The sequence below is a fragment of the Pelodiscus sinensis genome, chromosome 8 (genome assembly GCF_049634645.1).
Source record: "Pelodiscus sinensis isolate JC-2024 chromosome 8, ASM4963464v1, whole genome shotgun sequence".
In the NCBI taxonomy this organism is placed as follows: domain Eukaryota; kingdom Metazoa; phylum Chordata; order Testudines; family Trionychidae; genus Pelodiscus; species Pelodiscus sinensis.
The window spans coordinates 64,948,016-64,955,419 of record NC_134718.1 but is presented as its reverse complement, the minus strand read 5'-3'; positions in this window follow the sequence as shown (position 1 = coordinate 64,955,419).

The following is a 7,404-nucleotide window of genomic DNA, read 5'->3' as shown; positions in this document are numbered from 1 at the left end:
GAGATACACCCCCATACCTCGCCCTGGTGTCCTGGGGCCCATGGAGGCTGTTGGTAAAACTGAGGCATGGGGGGAAGGTTAAATTACTTGCATAAGGTCACACAGAGCCTGACTGTCAGGGTCAAGGAATAAACCCCCTGTCTATTTACTTCTATCCTATTGCTCAGTCCACTTAACCCACTGGCACGCTCTAGATCACAGCTCAGTATCCGTGCCAGTAGATTATGAGGCTGTTGGGTTTTTTGTTTGTTTTCCTTTCTGTATCCGGAGTGGAGCTGGTTGCTGTTACAGCGGCTGGCATTTTTGTTTGAGATTATAATCTTTCACCTTTTGAATTGTATTTCTGTGCAAGAGTCAAGGCTGGAGTCTGGGAGCTTGGGCTGAGGGCTCTGTGCACAGGGGAGAGTGGGGGGGATTGTTTGGCAAGCTAGGCCTGCTCGGAAAGAAATGAAAAAGGGAATCAGTCCAAACTCAGGGAGGCTAGAGAATGAGATGCAATCCTTACTGTGAGCAGAGCGGAGAGAGCTATTGTCAGCTTTGCAGGCCTAGCTGGTTACCCTAGAGAGAAGACAATCAAAAAAACCTGTCACTTGGATGAGAGTCTGGAGGCAGAGAGGAGGCAGCAACAAGGGGACTAGAATATGTAGAGAATACTCAGATGAAGTTGCTTGCTACACACTTTTACTTATTTACCTTGTTTGGAGTTGCTGCTCTCCTTTACATGAGTCGGGGAATAAGATGCATTTCTATAATTCTATTTTCAGGCAGTCTCTGTGAACCTTGGACAAAGAGTTGTGTGGGTTTGTGTTTGTTTGGTTTTTCTGTAGAATACAAAAGTCAGTCAGGAATCCATGCTAATGAGGCTCCTGCAAGAGCCTCCATTTCTGCTAGCAGGGTAATTATATCACAAGGAGAGTTTGCTAATCAAAGAAAGTAACAGCAAATAAATAGTGACTTACACAATGCTTTTCATGCTGGACTTAATCCTGTCAATACTCCTCCTAAGTATATATTATCACTATTCTTTTGGGGAAACTGAGGCAAAGAACGTTAAGGCCAAAGGATAGGCTGTTCAAGAGCATTACACAGACTTAAGTACACAACTCCTATTGCAAGTCAGTAGCATATGTGCTCCTAGATCACTTAGGTATAATTGAAAATCCCACCCCCCAAAATCATACTGTAGATGCCACAAGTTAGGTATCTAAATCCATATTCAGGCACTTCAGTCTACTGAGTGGTTTTCAAAGTTGTTGATTGCTCACAGCTCACTCTGAAGGTGATAACATACCCAGAAGCTCAGGGCCACAGAAGAAATGGTTGCAAAAGGCAACCTTTCTTTGAGCAATAATAGACACCGACTCTGTGGGTACACTCATGGGGAAAAATTAGTAGATACTCATTCCCAGTGCCTCTCACCCACCGGCGGCCCTGCTGACCAACTCCTCTCTCTCCCACTCAGTGCCTCCTTCCTGCTGTGGTTTTGTGATGTTCAGGATGCTCCAAGAGGAAGGGAGAGGAGTGGGGACACAGTGCACCTGGGGGGAGAAGGCAGGGTGGCGGCTGGGAAGAAGGAGTAGAGTGAGTGAGCTTGGTGTGTGTGGGGGGGCAAGGTGAGCATGCTCTGGCTAGAAGGGAAGTTGGCACCTATGAGAGTGATCATGGGGAAATTCAATTTAAATCAAATGGAAGGCTTTACAAAAACAGGGCTGCATCTTGGGTCCTTGGTTTCAAAAGGAAACATGCACATTTTTTGGGGTGAAGCGACCACATCTGCACACAGTATTCAAGATGTGGGTGTACCACGGATTTACATAGAAATCATTAAGAACAAGACAGAATATCTTATTGTCTCTAACATTCTGTTTGTTTTTTTGACTGCTGCATACTGAGACTATGTCTACAGTGCCCCCGCTTGTGCCAAAAAAAAATGCAAATGAAGCAAAGTGTGGAATGTCGTCACACCTTATTTGCATAATTAATAAGGCTCCATTTTTGCGCAAGAGGCTTTTGCACAAAAACCCCCTCTTGCAAAAAGCCTTTTTCTTCCTGAAAAAAAGGAGAACGGCTCTTGCAGAAGAGGGGGTTTCTGTGCAAAAAGGAGCCATGTAGATGGCACCTTCTTGCGTAAAAGCCTCTTGCGCAAAAACAGAACCTAATTAATTATGCAAATTAGGCATGGAGACATTGCACGCTTCACCTCATATGCATATTTTTTTGTGCAAGAGGGGGCAGTGTAGACATAGCCTCAGTGAATGTTGTCAGAGAACTATCCACACTGACTCCAAGATCTCGCTCTTCAGTGATAATCGCTAATTTAGTCCCTAACATTTTATACATACAGTTGGAATTATGTTTTCCAATATGCAATACTTAGCATGTATTAACATTAAAATTCATCTGCCATTTTGTTGCCCAGTCACTTAGTTTTGTGAGATCCCTTTGAAGCTCTTCACTGTCTGCTTTGGACTTAACTATCTTAAGCAGTTTGGAATCATCTGCAAATTTTGCCACCTCACTGTTTATCCCTTTCTCTAGATCATTTATGAATATATTGAATAGGATTGGTCCTAATATGGACCCCTGCGAGGACACCACTTATTCCTACCTATGTTTCCTATCTTTTGACCACCATGAGAAGACCTTCCCTCTTATCCCATGACAGTTTACTTTGCTTAAGAGACATTGGTAGGGGACCTTATACAGCCAGGGGGGCATATTTCTCTAATTTCTGTTCCCATTCCTCAACAAAGGCAGGGAACTTTTGAAGCGGATCATCACATCAACAATAATACACTACTTCTACACTTCTATTGTTTGTCAGTAATCACAATATCAGGTCTTAGGTGGCCGATGAAGTCCAGATTAGCAGGCCAAAGGGTGTTGGATATGTTTCTTATGTCTGTCAAATGAACAAATGGTTTTAAAAGCCCGATGGGAACTGGAATTCAGGATTTGAATTCGGTCCCTAGTTCCTAGTATGGCAAGTGTTGAATGTACTGCTGAGAATCAGCCCCCACTAGCTCTCCTTGTGGTTGCATGGGGTGTAGCAGGTCTCTTCCCATTGGGTACCTCCTGCTGGTGGTCGCTCTGCCTCTGCTGTAATCTGCCTCTTCCTATGACTTGGCCTTTTGGTTACTTCACCCTTGCTGTCCTTCTGGGGTAGCCGGTTGAACAGAAAGCTCAAGGAATGAATGCAAATAAACGGAGGTAATGTGAAACAGCAGGAAATGAGCTATCTCTCAAGCTATATCTAAATCTGGCCCTCTCTTCCATCTGGCACAGGCCTTTTAAGAAGCCTGCCTTCCATCAGCCCTTCATCATGAGCTGAAGGTCTGTTCTCTTTCCTAGTCTGCCAACAAATGAGCTGCTCTGGTCCCCTTTTCAGCACCTCCTGCAGCCTGTGCATGTCTTGCAGGGGTGGTAAGGCAGAGTAGGCCGAGCCCAGGGCAACTTCTTAACTCCCCGTTGATAAGTGTGTGGGGTTTGCATACCCCATTGTACTCCTGAAGAAAAGGGAAGGCCTCATATCTGTCTCCAGTGACCTCCTGTCTGTCTGACTGTGCAGTAGGGCTGAGGTGCAACTCAACCACCCCCATTCCTTCTCAAACAGAAAGGTGGTTTTCAGATGAGCTGATAGACTTGGCAGGCCACTGGGTAAGGGTTGGGGGGACAGCTTCATGCTCCCAGAAGGGGTGGGGGCCTTGGGCAGAAGGAGCAGAGACAGGACAGCTGGCCGTCAGCGCTGCCCAGTGCTGCCTCCCCAGTGCCGTCTGGAGCACACTTTTGAATTGCCAGACCCCAAGGCCTTTTTTTTTGCCCCACCCTGTTGGCGGGCCTGGTGGTTTTACTGAGCCAACCGATAGACAAAGCAGGGAGAAAGGTGAGTTGCTAAAGAGGCGTGAAAAAATGCAGTGAGCATTAAAGATGTGAAATCTGAGACACAAAATTAGCAAAGGCCAGAAAACGTTCTAGGCTTGAGATACCTGAAGAACCAATGTTTGTTCTACGTCCCAACAAGGCAAATGAACAAAAGGGTTCAGATTCAATACTTGTGCTTTCTGGAGTAATGGAACAGTCCTTCTGAATTTGTCCACCCCTCCCCTCCTGCAGCTGTCTTCAAGGCAGTGCAAGCAAGGCCTTGCTGTTTGCCTTAGTTCATGTGCAATCATATTCTCCCTTCCCTGGCTTGACAATTCTTCCTTTCAGTTTTTAATTGGCCAGTCCTCTTTTGTTCTGGCCTAGAGGTTGATTTCCTGGTCAGCTGGGTGCAGTTTTCTTTAATTGTTGTTCAAGTGAAGCATAGCATTGGGCACAAAAATAAAATAAAAGGGAATGGTCATGCTTTCCAAACCCCCTCCTCCACCCAGCCCAAGGACAATAAACAACATCTCCATGACGTTACTTTCCCCAGGTTCATTCCTTGAAGCATTGTGCAGGAATTCAGTGCATGTTCACTTTTTAAAAGACATACATCTTCCCTTGCATAAAGGTGAGCTCTGAATATTTTGTCACTGGCAAAGGACAAGTATTCAACATTCACTACGCACTAAGAGTCAAAGGGAGTATTTCCGTTGATGCAAATGGGCCGTGGATCAAGCTGTGGTTAACCTGATAGTTCTATTTTGGCTCCGAGTTTCCATACGTCTTCCCAAATACTACACTTTTCTATAGTAATTGCACAGAACAGTGAGTGGCATTTATTGTAAAATGTGGTGTTTTGGACTGTTAAAATCCTAGTAGAATGCTATGATATGGACTCATAGTAGGCTGCATGGCTAGCAAAGTCTGCCTGCCACTTCCCAATATAAGACCTTCCTTACATCTTTACTAATATGTAACCATTCAGATGTTGAGACTGACATTTTCTACACTGGGGACCTGTTGTTTTTTGTTGTTTAGATTTCAGCTAAAACGGCTGACCCGTTTTCAAGAGCAAGGTTCCCAGTCATTCTATTAGGAAGCTCTAATACCTTCATAATTTGAAGCAGGGGACGGGGGGCTAAAACTTGGCCTGTGGGAGGGAGTTGCCTTGGGATGGGTCTTTTTTTCTGTCGCTGTGAATATTTACCCAACTATGGCCACATTATGGCTGTGTCTAGACTGGCAAACTTTTCTGGAAAAACTTGCCAGCTGTCTACACTGGCCGCTTGAATTTCCGCAAAAACACTGACGATCTCATGTAAGATTGTCAGTGCTTTTCCGGAAATACTATGCTGCTCCCGTTCGGGCAAAAGGCTTTTTCCGAAAGACTTTTGTGCAAAAGGACCAGTGTAGACAGCACAGTACTGTACTGTTTTCCACAAAAAAGCTCCGATCGCGAAAATGGTGGAAAAGCGCATCTAGATTGGCCACGGACGCTTTCCCGCAAAAAGTGCTTTTGCGGAAAAGCGTCCTGCCAATCTAGACGCTCTTTTCCAAAAATGCTTTTAATGGAAAACTTTTCCGTTAAAAGCATTTCTGGAAAATCATGCCAGTCTAGACGTAACCTATAAGTCTCCGAAAAATCTCAGTTCACACAAGTTCAGTAGAGACCTGTTGGAATTTGGCAGCTAAGCAAAGATTCCATGTGCACTGAGTGAGCTCTGGCCCAGTCACTGTCACTATGTGAACCATATCTATAGAGCATGTCAACATGCTCCATCCCAGGGCTACAGGGCCCTGGAAGGACTTTCTGTGTAGCTGTGCCTTTCAGTGGTCAGAGGACCACTGCATGCTATTGGAACTGACAGGAGGGAGACTGTCTCTCTTATGCTTAGTCAAAGCTGCCGTTGCATCTGCCCAGTCAATGAGGAGGTGGCGACACAGGAACGTACAAGGGTAAAAAAATGAAGGGAGGAGAGAGGAAAACAAGCCTGTAAAGAGGGTAGATGGGTGCAGAGGTAGGGGACAAGTATCATAAGTTGCAGCGAGAGGGTGGGTTGCAAAGTGTTATTTTAAAACCCTGTTCATAAACAGTTCAGCAGAAAGCAGGTTTCAATTGGTCTTGTAACCCTTTAGTTTTCTTTATATGCACATATTTTATAAGACCAAAGATTCAATCAATCAAATATTCATGAGCCCATTGAATTTTTAATCACTTTGACTTAGGTTGATTTAAAGCCCGAACCTGAAAGGTGTTGAGAGCCTTCTTAATAGAGGTGATCAGGAAATTTTTGACCATTTTTTTTCCACATAACACTCCCAACAACAATTATTCGAAACCACTTCGATAGCAGTGAAGGGTTGGTTCTAACCAATTTTCTTGCCTTAAAAAAAAAAAAAAAAAAAGAGAGGGAGAGAGAGAAGGATTGAAAATGTTTGACATTATAGAGATTTCTTTTTTCATTTGAATGTTTTTTTAAATGAAAAGGGGTTTTTTTTTTGTTCAAAAATTTAGGAATTTAACTTAAGGTACTAAAAAAAGGACCAGAAGTAAAAGAAAACAAGATAAAACCAAAATGAAATTTTTGTAAACTATTTAAAACAAATGTTTAAGTGGACTTGAACTGAGAGTTATTTTGTGTCAGCTGACAAATTTTGTTGTGAGATTTTCACTTTTCATCCCATATAAACACTGGAATAAATTAACGATGGCAATTCCACAGCCTTCTTAAGCAGAGAGGGATATTTAAAGGTGGGTTAGACAGACATCTGTCAAGAATGATCTAGATTGGGGTGGGCAATAATTTTTGCAGGGAGGCCACTTCATCAAATTTTGTAGTGGTCGTGGCCCTGGAAGGGGCAGTGTTTCGGGTGGAAGGGGTGGGGCCTCAGGTGGAAGGGGAGGTTCCCTCTAGGCACCTGTGCCCTTGGTGGACAGGGGGAGCAGACTTCATGTGCTCCCCGTTGCCAAGCCGATTAGGGTATGATAGTGGAGGAGTGTGTGATGTCTCTCGCCTCCTGCCCTGCCAGGGTGCACAGTGCCTAGAGGGAACCTTCAGCCATTTTGAACAGCTGTCAGCTTCCTCTAGGTGGCGCATGCCCCTGGTGGGTGGAGGGAGCTGACAGCTGCTTTGAACAACAAATGACTTTGCACACTCCCCTGTCCTCAGGTCTTGATTGGCCTGAGGGTGAAGGCACAGCAGGGAAACCACGGGCCGAATCAAATGGCTTGGAAGGCCGAATCTGGCCTGCAGGCCTTATCTGCAGGCCACCCCAATCTAGATGGTGTTTGGTCCTGCCTGAGGGCAGGGGGCTGGACTTGATGACCTCTCAAGGTCCCTGCAAGTTCTAATGTTCTATGATTCTATAGGGAGGAGACATTTTTTCAAAATCTCAAAAATGGTTGCAGGATGGGAAAATTATTACTTTGTAGGTCTAGCCCATATCTTCCATTGAGTTGCTCAACTCCTTGCAAGATGGGGCCCTTAAGGAAGACATGAAATGGGTGTATAGTACATAAAGAAAATTTGTCCCACATGG